Source organism: Dasypus novemcinctus, chromosome 1, assembly GCF_030445035.2.
Source record: "Dasypus novemcinctus isolate mDasNov1 chromosome 1, mDasNov1.1.hap2, whole genome shotgun sequence".
Lineage (NCBI taxonomy): Eukaryota > Metazoa > Chordata > Mammalia > Cingulata > Dasypodidae > Dasypus > Dasypus novemcinctus.
The window spans coordinates 159,080,956-159,099,940 of record NC_080673.1 but is presented as its reverse complement, the minus strand read 5'-3'; positions in this window follow the sequence as shown (position 1 = coordinate 159,099,940).

The window sequence follows — 18,985 nt, the reverse complement described above, 5'->3', positions numbered from 1 at the left end:
ATGTACCATTTTTACGTGATGTATATATCTTTTAAAAAAAATACAATTTACAAAAATGACGTGGTGGGGGGCTAGGGAGTGGGTTATATGGGAAAAAATAAATTTTTAAAAAGTGTATTTAATACGTTGAAACTTAACAGTTTCTTAAATGTGACCATTCCCTTCTGTATATTTCTTATGATTTTACACATTTTTTATAGAATGTGGTTTTTTAAAATTAACTTAGGCTTTGTTTCAGGTTTTATTATGATACTGGGCAGTCCTTGAAGCAGTAGTAAAACTGCAGACGAAGGGACCCCCTCCAAGGCCTCAGCAGGTAACCACCTGCATGACCCAGACATGTTAAAGGTTAACAACCCTCCCCAGAGGGGAAATAATGTATAGATGGTATTGTAAACTACAATCTTCTCAAAGCAGTAAACAGTGAAAACATCACCAAACCCCATTTATATACTTTACGTGACCCTAGCAGAAATTCTGTTCTCATATGGAATGTCCTTGTTCTGAAACCCCTTTTATAACCCCTCATTTCCCTATCTCTTTGCAGAGGGCTATCTTCATTCTCTGATCAGCCACCATTGGTGACTCTCTCCTGTCAGTAAGTCCCAGTAAAGCTTTCTGCCTGACTCAGTGCCAGGTTCATTCTTTGGTTTCATGGCCACACCAATTCAAGCCCTTTAGGAATTAGGTTGGAACAACTGTCTTAATGCCTGTTTACCAACAAACTATAGCATGACTTTGAAAACTGTAATAACTTTACCAAGTGCTCCATTTGTGGATTGGTGAAAACATGTGCTACCTTTCACTGTTACCATGGTATCATGAGACTACTTGAGTTGATATGGTCAACTGTTTTGAGTACTTCAGAGTAATGACAATTTCATAGTTATTATGGGGGTCAAGCCTAGATCAAGATATAAAGTAGATAAATTTGCTTTTAGGTTGTTTGGTCTCAATTCATTTTTAAGAGTTTGGAAGGGAAAGAATGCCAGAAAAATACTTATCCTTGGTTGTGTAGATAAGGGAGATACATTTGACCATTTGGCCATTTATGACCCTCACAAGAATACCACCAAAAACACTTCCACCATTTATATAGCATAGAAAAAATATCTCCCTACACAATCCAGTGAGGTGTACTGTACTAGAAATTGTTAATAAAGCAAATACTCAATATTAGCATTTGGCAGCATACTATCAATAGAATTAGACTAAACTCTACTTAAAGGCAGATGGTTTGTGAATCTGAATATTTTTCCTCTTTTAGTTCATTCTAACTTGGATTGTGTGATGTTTCCCATGACCTTGTTAGCTCATAGTGGCCTTAGTTTAATTCTGCTAGGTGCATTTTAATGTTCTCTACTATATTCTGGATGTTTCTATATCTTAATAAATAATTTGGGACTTTCTAGTTTAGCATTTATGTGTGTAAAACATAGAAATGAGAAAGTTAGCAAGATGTCCTATAACTGAAGAATTTTGATGTGTGAAAATTAGAAATTGGGAAAACACATATGGACCTTAAATATGAGGTGCCAAGCAGGCCAAGAAGACTGCAGACTGTGAGTTACTTGCTGGTACTTTGGATCATGAAATGTCAATGAAAAAATTACCACTTTTCAAGAGGCAAATATTAAAAGGCAGACTTTGGGTTAAGAAATCTGTTTCTTATAAGGTGATACTAATAATAGCTAACATTTGTTGAAGGTTTGCTATATGCTAGGTATAATTCTCAACACTTTGCATATATTTACTCATTTAGTCCTTATAGCAGCAGTATGAAGTATGTACTATTATTATTCTTATTTTCAGATATAAGCTGTACCATAGAAAGATTAAGTAACTTGCCCAAAATTATTCTTCCAGGACCCAATCCAAACCATTTGATTTTATAGCCTGTGTTCTTGATCACTATGAAAAATGGCTTTCTAAGGGAGGGGAATTATTTTAGAAAAATTTCTGAGTAGCTAAAGGAAGACTGGATATAATATAGTAATGATGGGGTGAAACTCGTCATTATCATATCCATGAAAATCTCATTCTCTGAGTCAGCTCTGACTCAGGGCCAGCCTGTTGCCAAGGGACTCCAGGCTTAATGGTATATATAAAATTTCCTAGAGGTCTGTGAGCTGTACTGTCTTCTTCATGTGTACATGAAGACCCAAGTATGCTACGGGGAATCAGAGGAAAGAATAGCTTATGATTGCGCTATAATTTTATTTTAGATACCATCATCTAAAATATGTGACACTTGAAAGTGTAGTTTTCTATTGCTTAAAAATGTGGTGGAAAATCTGCAAGGAAAATTAAGAGTGTACATAATGGATCTAATGAGAATATTTAATACAGGGAAAAGTGGAGTGTTAGGAAGTAGAGATATGATATTAGTTACAGGTTGTCTAAAATCTTCTTCCTGTTCTTCTAAGCATTTTTATTATTATCAGTACTTGAAGTAACTTTTTGTCTTATACTTCTCATTTCTTCTTCATTCTAGAGATACCTAGTTAACATCTGTGTTCAATGCTCACTTAATTTATAATTGTTGCTATCTGCTAACCTGATATTTGCCTTCTGTATAGCTCTGAAATGTATTCTTGTTCTAATTATTTTCTGCCTAAGAGTCCACCTTGTCGCTTGTTATCTAATTGGATGTACTTTGGAATCAGACTTGGTTTTCCACCTCCTTATATTTTCCTAAAAATTTATTGTAAATGCAGCATTTACAATAAGTGTCTCTCGAGCATTTTAACTTGAAGATAAAATAGAAAAATATTTGTATGGTACTCTGGTTATCTGCTGAGACTTCTTCTATCTGGAGCAATAATCCAGGGACTCCAGCTGCACCTGCTTGTCCAGGTCTGGTCCAGTTATGGGACTAAGTTACTTATTTGTGATCTTTCTTCTTCTTTAATGTATATATTTATAGTCATAAATTCCCTTCTTAGTATATACTTACACAGCATCCCATACATATTAGTGTTATTTCCATTTTCATTCATCTAAAGTTTATTCCATAATTTCCCTTGTGATTTCTTCTTTGACTTAGTGGTTTTTAAAGAGTATATTGTGTAATCTCCAAACCTTTGTGAATTTTCCAGTTTCTCCTTGTTATTGCTTTCTATCTTTATTCCATCATGGTTGGAGAAGATATTTAGTGTGATTTTGTTTTAAATTTATTAAAACTTCTTTTGTGACCTAAACATATGGACTATCTTAGAGAATAATCTACATTTGCTAGAGAACAATGTGCATTCTGTTTTTGTTTCATGAAGTGCTCTATATAGGTCTACTTGGACTAATGGTTTATAATATCACTCAAGTCCTCTACTGCATTATTAGTCATCTTTCTAGATATTCTAACCATTAATGAAAGTGGTGTTTTGATGTATCCTACTATCAAAATAGAACCATTATTTCTCCTTTCAAATCTATCAATGTTTGCATCATTTTTTGGTGTCTCTGTTGTTAGCTGTATATATGTTCATAAATATTATACCCTCTCTGGTGATTTGAATCTTGTATGTACCCCAGAAAAACATATTCTTAAATCTAATTCATTCCCATTTGTCAAAACCCATAAGTAGGACATTTGATGAAGCTATTTCATTGAAGGTGTGACCCACCTCATTCAGGATGGGTCTTAGTTCTAATAATGGAGTCCTTTATAATTGGAATATAGAGAAGAGAGAGAGAAAGCCATGGAAACAATAAGCTGAGAGCAATGAAACCTGAAAGAAAAGGAAGAGATCAGCAGATGCCACCATATGCCTTGCAATGTGGCCAAGGAACCAAGGATTACCAGCAGCTGGTCTTTAGGAAGAAATAATTGCCTTCAAGATACCATAATTTGGACATTTTCTTGGCCTCAAATTGTAAGCTATTAATTCACATTGTTTAAGCCAATGCATTTCATGGTATCTGCTTTAAACAGCCTAGGAAATAAAACAGATTTTGATACCAAGAAAGTGGGGGGCTGTTATGGCAAATACAAAAACTGAGAAAATGGCTTTGGAATTGGGTAATTGATAGAGGCTAGAAGAATTGTGAGCTGTTTGATAGAAAAAGCTTAGTTTCTTTTGAAGAAATTGTTGTTGGAACTATGAATGCTAGAGGTACTTCCTATGAGGCCTTTGACAAAAATGGTGACTGTGATATCATAAACTGGAGGAGACGTGACCCTTGTTTTAATGTGACAGAGAACTTGGCAAAATTGAATTCTGATATCAGATGGAAGGCAGAATTTAAAAGCAATGAACCTGGCTATTTAGCTAAGGATATTTACAAGCTAAGTGTGGGAAGTACAATCTGGTTTCTCCTTGCAGCTTATAGTAAAATGTGAAAGGGATAAGTTGAGAACTGAACCCCAGAGCAGAAGAAAACCATAAGTTGGTTTTGAAAATGCTGTGACTCCAAAATTCAAGTTCCCAGAAAGTAGTGCTCCATGTGAAGACTTAACTAAACATGGATCCTCTCAGCCCTATCAGTGAAAGTTAGGACTGAAAATATGATTATCCAGGAACGATCTGTGGAAAGTCCTATGGTCTGATGGTTTGGACCCCTGGGTATTACATGCAAAACAAAGCTTTTTCTTGATCTGTATGAACACAAACATTGCCAACCATTGCCAAAGGGACTGATGGAAAGAAAACTCACTTCAAGGGCAGAATCACGGAAGTGTTGGTCTGAAACAAAGACATTTTCTTGGACCAAGAAAGCAGACCCACCCATAGGTTTGGAAAGGGTAAGTACACTCCAGATTTTGGAGACAGCAGGCTTTCTGCCCCATTGTTAAGGAAGATTGCTACTACTCTAGTCTTCAGAGAAGGTGGAACATATTTCCTGGAGATTGCAGAGTCTGGCCATCACTCCAGTGTTCTCAGAGTGTGCAGCCTTTACCCCACTGTTTCTAGAGAACAAGGTCACTGTGCAAGTGCTTAGAAGGGGTGGGGCTTCCACTGCATCAGGTTCAGAGGATAAATCTTCATTCCATTGATGACTCTTAGACTTTGAAATCTAATGGTATATGCCCTACAGTATTTCCAAATTATTTGGGACCCCTGACCCCTGTTTTCCTTCTAATTTCCCTATGGGAATGGGAATGGGAATGGGAATAAGAATGTTTATCCTGTGTCTGTCCCTCCTTTGTATACTGGAAGAAGATAACTTGTTCTCTAGGTTTCAAAGGTCTACAGAGGGGAATTATGACCGAGGACAGACCACACCTGCGACCAATTTTGATGAGATTTTGTACTTAGCATTTTTATTGAAATAACTTAAGGCTTCTACAATGTTGTGATGAAAATGAATGTATTTTGTAGTGGAAATAACATGTCCTTTGGCAGTCCAGAGGGTGGAATGAGGTGGTTTGAAATTGTGTGTACCCCCAGGAAAACATGTTTTTAAATCGAATCTAATTTTATGTGTCTGAACCCTTGTAAATAGGACACTTTGATGAGTTTACTTCAATTAAGGAGTGACTCAACTAAATCAGAATGGGTCTTATTCTAATACTGAAAGCCATATGGGAAAGGCCATAGAAGGAAAGACACAGGGACCAGCCAGATGCTGAAAGCTAATGGAACTGAGAAGCCAGGAGATGTTTAAATGTCTACTTCCATGTGACAGAAAAGCCATGCAGCAGTGATCACTGTCAACAAGCCACAGAACACCACAGTCCTCTGGGAGATGGTATTGCCTTGATGACACCTTGGATTTGAACTTCTATCCTCGAAACTGTAAGCCAATAAATTCCCATTGTTTACACCACCACATTGCATGGTATTTTCTTTAGCAGCCAGGAAACCAGAACACTAATCTTTACATATTGACCTGTGTGAGTGCCTAACAATGAGTTTAAAATACAACCTTAAAAGAAAATGTGGGCCCCACACAGTTCTTTTCTGAGCAGGTGTCTTAATCTGGGCATATGCATGTAGCCCAAGGAATTCTCCCATTTATGTGGAGCAGAATGTCCCCTTTTCCCATAGAACATAATGCATCTGCCTGGTCCAGGATGCTACACTGTATATCTCATAGCTGACAATCTTTCACCCCAGTTGTGAATGGACTCTTTTCCTATACTTTAGTTTCCCAGTGCTCTAGCAACTATATGCAGGGCAAAGTACTGAGATGGTAGCCTGAAATGAGTATCTTGGCTCAGTTCTTCTGGTTGCCAACAGAGAGATTGGCACATACATGCACATCCTAGTATATGCACAAGGATTACTTGGCTCTCTCTGGAACCAGACCCAGAATCTTACACTGACAGCATATATCAACTCTACAGAAAGTCAAAGAAGGGGTCAAGGGAAGAAGCAACAAGTTTTCCAAAGGGCTGCCAATTCAAAGTACCAGGCATGGGCTGGCTTTTATAATGGGAATCTTATTTGGGGTAAAAATTTACAATTCTGAGGCTGTCCAAATCAAGGCACTACCAGAGATGCTTTCTTGCCCAAATCAGGTACTGGTAATCTGATATCCTGCCATGTGGCCTTCAGGCATATGGCAGGGCTCATCTTGTCAGCTTTGGGCCACTCTTTGGGTGTAGCCTCTTGGGACCGTGTTCCATACCTCTGTGCTCTGTTTATTCCAGACTCTAGATCTCTCTCAGCCTCTCTAGGCTTCTCTGCTTTTCAACAGCTATATATGTACCTGAAGTCCTCTCCCTCACATGGCTGGGTCAAAATGGCAGAACCCCCTTTTCCTGTGTGTCTCTTTCTCTGTGTCTCTGTTTATATAAGACCCAACAAAAGCATGCAAGCCCAATCTGTGTCATGCCTCACTGATGTAGTACAATTAAAAGGGACCCACACTGTCACAAGTGCCATGAGGTTTTCCTGCCATTTTTAAGTACCCTTTTCTTGATTTGGCACTTTGCAAGGTATTACAACCCTTTAACTCTTCTGGATTTCTGCGAAAGATTGTTTGGCAAGATTTTGCTTGTTGTATAAATCTTCTGTGTGGGAATGGTGTCATGGACCATCTCACTCCACTATTTTGGTGATGTCCTCCTGCAGTGAATTTTTAAAGGCAATCATTCATTTGAATACCATGCATGCCATAGACATAGTATAAATCATGGGGTATAAAAATATGAATTTATTTTCTGCCCTCAGGAGGTTTAAGGATTAGCTAAGAAAGGACAGAAAATGAATATTATAAAACTTATGATCTGAGTATGGACAGAAAACCAGGTGCACAAGGCAAGAAAGGGCCTTTCAGGTAAAAGTGTAACTACGCTACTACAGGATGTCTAGTGTGTGCTCTCAATCTCTCTAGTTCCCTGCTGATATCTGTACACTTTTCCAGGGTAGGGGATAATTTTTTGCTGCTCTCTCCAAAAGTTTTAAGTGAACAGAACTTAAACTGTTCTTAAACTGTGAGCAGTCCCTAGGGCCTTTGAACTTAATGCTTCACACAATCATTGCTGCTATCTTGATACAGTGTCCTATTTCACCAGGGGCTTCATTCTAAGGGTTACTATTATCCTTTGGCTACACCTTGGAAACTTGTTTCCTCTAGTCCCAGAGTCTTCTGATTTATCTAGAGTTCTATTGTGCTCTAACAGGAGGGGAGAAGGATTCAGGACCCCTTCTCAGAGAGCCACACACTAGCAACGCCCAATCTGGTTCAGGTCTCTACTTCCCATCACAGTTAGCCCAGGCAGCCTTATCCTGGCTCTTTGTAGCCCATAATTCATGGCACATGATTTATACTCTCATTCCTTCAGAGTTAATTTTTGGTAAGCAAAAACAAGATTTTAGCACTCAAATGTCTATAAACTCGAAAAGCCTAATTCTCACAAGTCAAAATGTTATGGTATTTAAATATTGTTTTTAAAACTCAATATCACTGCTGCTGTAAAGATATTATTTCTTTCTAAGACATTGTATTGAAGGGGCAGGTTCAGGGATTTACAGAAAGTGGATTTGGAAATCTTTGTTGATATCCAAGTTATTTTCCCCTGTCCCCAAATCACACACACATACAAAAAGAAGGATTTACTATCAATTCCCAGGAAGGTTAGTAAATTCTGAGTTTGAAAATTAAAATTTTATGAGCTTGGAGGAATATCAGTAAAAATGATTTTATGGAAACGACAGAAATTTTCAAGGAAACTTTTTAGGGAACAATTTCACGGAAAAAGTGTTCAGCAGGATGAAGAAAAAAGGAAAAGGACATGAAAATTTCACAAAAGAAAAAGTGAAAAAGGCCACTAATCATATGAAAGAATATTCACTTTCAGTGTTAATCAAAGAGATATAAATTAAAGCAATAATCAGATATCGTTTGCCCATATCACCTTAACTTAAATCTTTTTAAACCTTGGCATTATTCTAATCTATCTGGGTTCTATGAAGCAGATATTCCAAAACATTGCTGTTGGAAGAATTAGAAGTACAGTGGCTCGGGAATGTAATCTGGGTATTATATATATAAATATAATAATATGATTATAATTATTATACATATTTAGATATTGTATAATATATAAAGCCTTAAAAATATATATACTCTTTATCCTTATATTTCCACTTCTAAATATCTTTATGAATGAAATAGTAAGTTATAAAACAGGGTTTCTCCATGAGCATATTTATTTTTGTGTTTTGAATAATATCATTTTGTAAAAAAAAGACATTATGGATATAAATAGGAATCATTTATATTAATTTTTATCATTTACTTTATACACAACTGTTTAATAAATATATAATTCACATACTTTACTTCATTCAAACTTTTGCTTAAATGTTGACTTCCCAGGAAGGCCTGCCCTGACTTTCCTTATCTACAATAATAGCCGTTCCCCTAATAACACCACATTCTCCTACATGGCTTTTCATTTTTCCTCTGAGCATATTTTACCTTGACATTACATTTGTTCATTTGTGATTCTGTCTCACTCACAAGAGTTAAATTCCAAGAGGGATTGGATTTTGTTGAGTGTTGGAAGAGTACCTGGTATAGAATATATGCTCAAAAATATCTGTTGAATGCTTGAAGGAATGAAGTTATGTAAAACTCTTAGCCAAATTCATGGATTTAAATACCTTATTTGAAAAATGCTTAATAGAATTAAACTATCAGCTGGGATATGAATCTAATGAGTCCCTTTTCTACACAAATAACTCTCAACTTTTTAAATTTCCTTCATTTTGTTCTTTATAGCTGAAGATGTATCGGTTTCTAACCCTGGTCTCCATAAACTCTGAGCTATGCCTTTGTCAATTTTTATTCTTTTAATCCAAAAGGGACATAAGGGGGACACTTGAATTTCCTATATTTTCAGAGTTTGAAATCAGTAATTTCTGGCCTGTTTCGCTTCATTAATCTGAAACATATGAATTTCAAAAGTAAAATCTAAGAGAAAAAAACCTTACTTAATTTTGGTCTTTATTTCTACCTTAAATCATATGATACATGCATTACCTAATCGAAACAATGAAAAAATAACAACTTTTTTCTTTTCCTTAAACCATAATTTTCTCTTTAGACATGTCACATGGATGAGAGCTTTCTCTTTCTCAGAATTTTGATATTCCTCAGAATTTTGGTCTTCTGAATGAATGTGCTAATCCATTCCTGCTTGTCTCAGTGCCATGTAGGGTCAACTTCTATCACAGACTAGAAATAAACTGTTGCTTTGCAGTGCTGCCTCTATTTATATTGCACAACTTACATTGCCAAATGAAATACACTCTGATATGGAGAGTGAAATCTGGAGACATCAGCCTCTAAATCTGGAAAACATAGGATTCAGTGTGCATAAGGTTGGGCTCAAACACCCATCACAAGCATACCTAAAGGGATGAATGAACTGAAAATGAGATTCAGGTGCTCTGCTTATTTGACCTGTCCTTACTGAAATAGCATCTAACATTGCCTATAATCTTGAAATCACTTTAGAAAAAGTCATCAATTATATTCTAAATGCCAAATTTAATCAACTTTTTAAACTCTTTCCAATAAGTAAAATTTTCATTGTTCATAATGAGTTTTCTATTATAGAAATAACAGGCTCATTTCAGAAAATTTAAGAATTGCAAAAGTATAAAAAGTATTAAAAAAATTGCCCAAGTATCACCATATACCAGTAATTAATTATTGGATACATCCATGGCATTTATTACATATATATGTGCATTGTATATGTGACATAATATAATACATATAATGGTACATATGATTATAATGAATATTTATAAGCAATTATAGTCATATATTATGCATTATATATTTATTAAACAGTTGTGTATAAAATAAATGATAAAAATTAATATAAATGGTTCCTATTTATATCCATAATGTCTTTTTTTTACAAAATGATATTATTCAAAACACAAAAATAAATATGCTCATGGAGAAACCCTGTTTTATAACTTACTATTTCATTCATAAAGATATTTAGAAGTGGAAATATAAGGATAAAGAGTATATATATTTTTAAGGCTTTATATATTATACAATATCTAAATATGTATAATAATTATAATCATATTATTATATTTATATATATTATTTTTTCATTGTTTCGATTAGGTAATGCATGTATCATATGATTTAAGGTAGAAATAAAGACCAAAATTATGTAAGGTTTTTTTGTCTTAGATTTTACTTTTGAAATTCATATGTTTCAGATTAATGAAGCGAAACAGGCCAGAAATTACTGATTTCAAACTCTGAAAATATAGGAAATTCAAGTGTCCCCCTTATGTCCCTTTTGGATTAAAAGAATAAAAATTGACAAAGGCATAGCTCAGAGTTTATGGAGTCCAGGGTTAGAAACCGATACATCTTCAGCTATAAAGAACAAAATGAAGGAAATTTAAAAAGTTGAGAGTTATTTGTGTAGAAAAGGGACTCATTAGATTCATATCCCAGCTGATAGTTTAATTCTATTAAGCATTTTTCAAATAAGGTATTTAAATCCATGAATTTGGCTAAGAGTTTTACATAACTTCATTCCTTCAAGCATTCAACAGATATTTTTGAGCATATATTCTATACCAGGTACTCTTCCAACACTCAACAAAATCCAATCCCTCTTGGAATTTAACTCTTGTGAGTGAGACAGAATCACAAATGAACAAATGTAATGTCAAGTTAAAATATGCTCAGAGGAAAAATGAAAAGCCATGTAGGAGAATGTGGTGTTATTAGGGGAATGGCTATTATTGTAGATAAGGAAAGTCAGGGCAGGCCTTCCTGGGAAGTCAACATTTAAGCAAAAGTTTTAATGAAGTAAAGTATGTGAATTAAGGCAGTAATTCAACAAATAATAATAGAATAAGAAAAGTAGCTGAGAGTGATGGTCTGAAAATTAGGCATTTATAATTTGGTATGTAACTTTTGGAGCATCATGGTGAAATATGGGTTTCACCTCCGAAAGTTCAAGTTTAGTAGTTTATTTGCCACAATTTTATCCTTATTCCTAGAATCACTTGGTATCTTGATTTTCCTGGGATATCCTATTTATGACAGGTTTAATTATTAAGAGCATCACCTTTTCCTCTCCAAAGAGTTTCTATTGGGCAACATGTTATATGGTTGCCTACTTAAGGATATATCCTGTTAGATACTCCAAAGATATAGGTAGAAGAAGGGTTTTCTCAGTATGGAGTTGTTGGCAAAAAGCAAGGTGTATGTTGAGTTCAGGCAAAAGAAAGTGCTCTGTCAGTTTGAAGTTAAATCTTATCTTTACAAAAAGAAAATGCTCGGAGCTGTGTATGCAACGTCTTTGATATTCTATCATACATCAATTAAAAGTTTGATATACATACTACAAAACCTGATCAGTATTTTTGTAGCAATTTAGTTACTTTTTAAAATAAGAAGTTCAGCCATTAGTGAAAAGGAAGCCTAAAATTATATTTAATTCTAGTACCTCTCTACTCCTACCCCACAGAGCATGAGCTGATCATTAAAAAAAAAGGAAAGAAAAAAAATTGCCAATGATGAGCCCTTGTACAAGGTGGCTAGGTTTCTGGTGTGATTAATGAGATCAAGTTACAGAGTTTTCTGTGTTCTTTGGTCAAGGGTAAAAAGGTAACACAAATTAGTGTGGTATTGAAAATATTAGCTAAAAATTCCATTGACAAAAGAGCATGGCCACCCCATTTCATATCTTATGCCAAGCATTAAAGAAATAAAATGAACTTGGAACTATTACTGAATTCAAAATAACTGCTCTGAGGTTCATAGGAAAGATGTTCGAATTGGTTCCAAAGACAAACTCCAGGGAAACGGACTTTGGCCCAGTGGTTAGGGCGTCCGTCTACCACATGGGAGGTCCGTGGTTCAAGCCCCGGGCCTCCTTGACCCGTGTGGAGCTGGCCATGCGCAGTGCTGATGTGCGCAAGGAGTGCCGTTCTACACAGGGGTGTCCCCCGCGTAGGGGAGCCCCACGCGCAAGGAGTGCACCCATAAGGAGAGCCGCCCAGCGCCAAGGAGGGAGCAGCCTGCCGAGGAATGGCGCCGCCCACACTTCCTGTGCCGCTGACGACAACAGAGGTGGACAAAGAAACAAAATGCAGCAAAAAGACACAGAAAACAGACAACCGGGGGAGGGGAGGGGAATTAAATAAATAAAAATAAATCTTTAAAAAAAAAAACAAAAAAAAACAAAGACAAACTCCAATGAGTATGTTAGAAATTGCTTTTGTCATGAACAGAAGCAAGATATAGCAAATTAAACTATTGGAGAAATTAGGATTCGAACTACATTGTTAAAGACTATTAACAATGAGAAAACAAGAGAATTTCAGTGTAAATATGAAGATATTCACTGCATTTCCTTTTTTTGGACCTTATGCAACTATATACAATATATCCTCTTCTATGACATTGTAACCCATATTAACTTGAACAATTAATTCTCCAAATACCTGAATCCTTCTCTCTGTGGGTCTAAAATAGCTGGAATTCAAAGGGCAATTTGGAGAATTAAACAACCACAAGTAGAGCAGTTAATACTCAGGAAGAGCTGGCATAGTTTCAAAGCAATGCTCCATTAGGGACATTTTACACAGTGTTCAGTTAGTCTCTACTGTGAGGTGGGAGGCAATATAATTGACCTCAAGGAATAGATGAGTCACTTTTAGGAAAACAAATATCATAGTAAAGTGACCCAGAAAACATGTTATGAGAAGGGTACTGGAGGAAAAATAGAGAAAAAGGGAGATTACTAAAATATTTGCTACTTTCATGAAAAGGTGGCCCTCTTCCTCACTTGAACTCTGAGACATGATTGGGACTTGACCTTGTAAAAAGAAATAAGAAAATGCAGGGAATAAAATTGGTAACTTGTATGTTGTGTCAATTAAGGGATGTGGAGATATTTGACAGGAAGGTCAACATTCTTTCAATAAGTGGACTTTGGACTTTAATAAATTATTGTCCAAATTCCAAATATTCCATTTCAAAACAAATCTCTTCCTAAAATGCTATGTTAGGACTCAGAATATCATTTCATTCTTCAATGAATGGATGCTTCTTTCCTAATCAGATTAAAATAAACACAGGGACTCCCGTGTGCTGGAACCAAGGCTCAGATGGGGGAAACGGATTAAACTAATTTGATGGGGAATTGAAAAAGGTTCTGAACAAGCTTACATCAGTACCTAAAGGCAGAGAAATCAGACAGTACATTGAAGCATAAAACCATCCTAGTAAGAGCCTAGTGACAAAGTGTCCGCCAGGTGTCAAGGACACAAGCATACCAAGACACCAACCAAAATGGAAAAAATGAAAGCAGACAATTATGGAGCTGGGTATGGAGAGGCAGAAGGATGTTTATAAATTCAAACTTGTTAGAGACAGCCAAATCTCAAATCAACAAACTGTAAAATGTCTACCTAAACTTATTAGCATATCTGTAGAAAAGACAAGAAACCAAGTAACTGTCAACTACAAATACCCTGGCAACGATGACCAGGGCTGGACTTTTTGTGAAAGGATATTACCCTTATACAGTCCTGTTCCCTTACTTGGTCCTGGAAAAAAAAAGGCAATACTTTTGGTCATTTTCCACTAGACCTATTCCCATAATCTTGGCCTTAGAATTCTTATTTCTGTGATAGCAAGAAGAGGTTAGAGTAGTGAACCTTAGACAAACAGTGAATGCCCCAATCCTGGTATTATAGGTATTTCAAGGCCTTTCTCTCCCACTATACAGATAATGACTTCATAAATCAATTCATCAGTCATCTCCTGTCTTCACTTCCATCAGCATTCATCTTAGATAACATATTCCATTATCTCAGTTCCTGTCTTCCAAGCCTCACTCTCTTTTATCCCATAATGATGAGCCCAACTATTCTCTGCATTCCCATGGGAAAGTGAGCATTGCTGAAGGAAACCACACCAGCAGGTTGGAATAATACTTTTGTCAATTTGTGTTCACCAAAATAAAACTACTTAAACTTTAAGCTACATTTCTCTGTTCAGCTAATTGTCCTACTTTCCACAAAAACAATTTTTGACATTTCCATTCTAACAAGACTGCCTGCCACTCCTACTTCACCCTATTCAGCAGAGTTTCAGAAGTCTCTTATTTCCAATAGAAAATAAAAGTCAGCATTTTGGTACTCCCTCAACCTCCTTCCACTAAACCTAAAGAGCTCCCCAAATATTCAGCCATCCTCCATTTCCCCAGGTTGAAATAAAGGAACCATTATTTCTCTAGAGCTTCCTTAATTTTTTTTTTTAACATTTTTTTACCTTTAGCCCACTCTAGTCAAATTTATTAAAGTCCAATTTATGAAGTGGCCCACTTCAATAAATCATTTCAATGAAACTCTGTTGTCTAAGGAAACCTATGGAATTTAAGTTTACTAAATTACTAGATTTTTTTTAGCAATATAAACTTTCACTTCTTATTGAACTCCTCTTGTTTTTTTTCTTATATTTCTTTACTCCTCAGTCTTGTCCCCTGGCTTTTTTCTCTTAAAAACCCATAAATATCATAGTTCCTAAGTATTTTTTTAGTTTCTTCCCTTTTCACCCTAACATTCTCCCACATGATCTCATCTGCTTCCAGGACTCCAATCATTATCCATAAATCGATATTCATATGTCTAGCCAAGACTTTTCCTGATGTAGAGACCTGTAAAATTTTTTGCCTACTTCACATTTATACTTGCATTTGTCGGAGACAATTCACATTCTACTTGAGGTTTTAACTCCATCTTTCCCCATCCCTTCTTGCTCTCCACAGTCACCTATATGGTAGCGTTTCCTCCAACTAGTTCTTAAGGCAGAAATTTAGAAGTCCTTCTTGATACATGAACTCTCCCAACAAATTATGTTCTATCTATTTTACTTTCTTTATCACTGGAAGTCATCACTTCTCCCCATCTCTGCCCTACTCATCTCTCTATTGGACTACTGCAACAGCCTTCCAACCAGCCTAACATTATTAAAATATTTGTTTGAATGAATTCCTTAATAATTGAGGGATTAAATAAACTGCTCCAATTATCACTGTTGGAACTATTTACTGCCTGCCAAAGGACTAACTCCTACTCTAACATCTGGTACCAATTAAATTCCTTGTATCCATAACAGATATTGTAGGCTTAAGCCCTCCCTAGTACTGATTCTTTTCTTGATAATATGTAAACCCTGTCTATGGAAATGCAAAAAAATGTTTAGGCTTATCATGATGGGAGAAAAGAGGGTGAAGTTTGAAAGACTGTAACTGAGATAATGAAACAGGCAATCTAAGATGAATACAGGTGGAAGTACAGACATGAGATGATTGATGGGAAATGACAAAGATGCCTGTCAAGATAAAACTTGCAGAAAACACTAACTCTGATGGTTCTCAGAGTCCTAACCAAATTACTTTCACTCCTTTTGTCCAAGGGCAGAACTCTGGACAATTGCAAAAGAATTCTCTATGCTAAAAGAGTCTCCCAATGAGACTAAAGAAAGTAGAGTTGTTGTGGAAATAGTTGCACAAGCAGTCTGGAAAGGCAGGAAGTGGAGGTTGGAGAATGGGATGTTTAATAAATAATTTTGGAAGTTTGTGAGTCCTGGGTGGTTGCAAGGCCTTCACTATGATAGTGAGAGTAGAAGGATGTAGGAAGTGTGGGTTTGGGGGTGACTGCAAGGCCCACATGGGTATGATGGGTGTGATTAGATAAATGAATATTGGCAAAGAAGTCTTCTGAGAAGCAATAAAAATGGAGGAGTCTGTTAGCAAGGCACCGAAGTCTTCAGTGAATGAGGTGGATTCCACAAGATCAGCTAATATTGTCGAGAAGAAGGCATTTATGGCAATATAGCTAAGAAAATAAAGTGTGATTTCAAAAGCTCATAGTTGAGAATTGATCTGAAAATGGAGTTTTGTTTTTTGTGAGTTATTTACATCAGGGGGCTTCAAAGGACATAGTGACCACAACAAGTTGAAAGAAATAGAGAAAAGTAATGATTATTAAACTGATATCAAAGAATTAGATCATTGTGCTATAATCATAGGAAGTAAATGAATGTTTGACCTAAAACATTTGGAGCTAATTTGCTATATTTAGCCTTTGCTTATTTATCCTATTGGAAAACAGAAAATAAGTAAGAGCCGAAAAGTGTAACTCGCAGAGGCAATGAAGTCATGCACATTTATGGAATCCTAATGAATGAATAAAAAGGATTTCACGTTAAGAGGGTGGAAACCCACTACCATCAATAACATGCTATAAAAAAACTAACAAACAAAAAGAAATAGCAGATTTTTAAAAAAAGAAGATTGAAGACTGGTTCTTGTCCTTCATGCATTCATAATATATACTACCATATCTGCAAAGATTTTTCAAAATTAGTAAGAATTTGTTAAAAAAATTATGCACATTGAATTGACTTCTTTATCAGAATCACCTTTCTTGTTTTACAATGGCCTGTTTTCAAGGTTATACGTTCTCCTTTACCTCTCTGACACATTAAATATATTTATTGTAAAGACCTATTCTGATTGTTCTACCAAATCTGTTACTTTAAGGGCAAATTCGATTTGTTGAATGTGCTGTCCTTTCAGAAATTTGTATTTCTCAAATATATGGTAATTAAATTTGTTGTAACTCATTTTTGCAGCATCTTCTACATAGTTTGGACTGCAACTTCCTGAAGCTACTCTGGGCTATGACAGATTACATCAACTATCTGTACTGGTTATCTTTTTCTAATGCTAACCATGAATTACAGATGCTATATCCATTCTGCTCTTTCATTCATTCATTCATTTATTCATTCATTCATTCATTTATTTATTATCCATGGCATGGGATTCATTTTAGTTTCTTGTTTACTGGTATTACCATTCTTATATGACATGTAAGCATGATATGTCCTTATTTATTTTTATAATGGTTCTATCATTTATGAATTTGACCTATAAGAGGGAGATTGCAGCATGAATGCAGTTTGCCATTTTGGAATTAGAAGCCTTAAAAAAATTATATATACACCTAGAAATGAATCATTAAGTATGATGAGAAGCAGAGCTGTGTTGATGCTAGTTTTATTCACAATAAAAGATGAACTGAGGACATTCTTATTATGACCCAATTAAAACAATTTATATGATTGGCTAATTTTCCTATCGTATTATTTCAAATTTTGTATAATGAGAATCATGGCATGGACATATTGGTTCCAAAATTCAAGAGTATGTTAGGTTATCTTTTAAGATTTGCTTCCCCATTGAATTATACATTTGTTTTTTCTCCAAATACATTTGTTTTAGATAGATTATTTGGAATCACACTATAGAAAAATAAAATCAAAGCAGCTTAAACTCTAGCAGGCAAGCAAATTATTTAACCCATTATTATTTTTAAAAAATTATATCTGAACTTACTAGGTTCTGTGCAAATCAAGGAACCAAGTGGGCTTATGCATCTTGACACAAACAATACAATGTATTATTTTTAAATAGAATTTCTATGTTAAAATTCTATTTAATTTAGAATTTTTAATCTATGTTAAAAATCCTGAAGTGCAGATTCTTTTACAGGCTTTTTATTTTCATATTAGTGTATTTTTTTCTTTTTTATCTTTGCTTTTTCTCCTCATAATGCTATTGTTTTATCTATTTTATTAAAACACTATTATGGGAGAATCATACAACATCATATCTTTCTTGAAAGATACAGCCCACTTGGGAACTGGAACTCTAAATGACTATGTAGAAAAGCTGAAATGTCATTTCAAAAACTAATATAAAATTAACACCACATAACATAAGAATGGTAGGGTCACCAGATTCCTTTTTATTTTTAATTTAAAATTCAATTGTCATGTCAAGAGGGTCATATAAATCCTGAATGTAAGATATTTCCCAAGGTTTATTCAAAAATAAAATTGCTAGCATGTTTCCTATAGGCCAGGCATTGTCCTAGAACTTAAAGTATATCATCTCAGGAGTTTATCTAAAAGATTGATATCAGGGATAAGTTTCTAGTCTAAAATGCATAGAAAAAAATTTAAGTGGGAGAGCCTTCCTGACTCTATAATCAAACATTAATGCAGAAACATAGCTAAGGTTCAAAGTCAGCTAGTCTAAGATAGCAGATATAAAGGGATAGAACCCAAGGAACTGGGAAGAAGCTGCTTGGCAAATGTGACCCATACAATGTATATTTCCTCAGTCCTTGTCAATAAGGTATTTTGTTGATTTGCTTATTTTGTTTTTGCAAATATTCCAGCAGTCTACTAGGTTCTGCAGGTTCTGAGGGATACCAAAGAAGTTTAAGATAATATTCATTAGCTAGAAGGGCTTAGATAATGATCTTGTGGAGAAACAAAACACACATAAAACAATAAAATACCCATATCTAAAGCTCACCAAAGTAGACTAGAAGATTGTACAAAGCCACCTAGAGACACAAAACCTGAGAATACTTATTTAAAGAAAGACATTTCCTCATCTACAGTTGAAATAAATTTTTAGGTGGACCTTAAAGGAAGTAGGGAATTTAGCTTGGTAGAT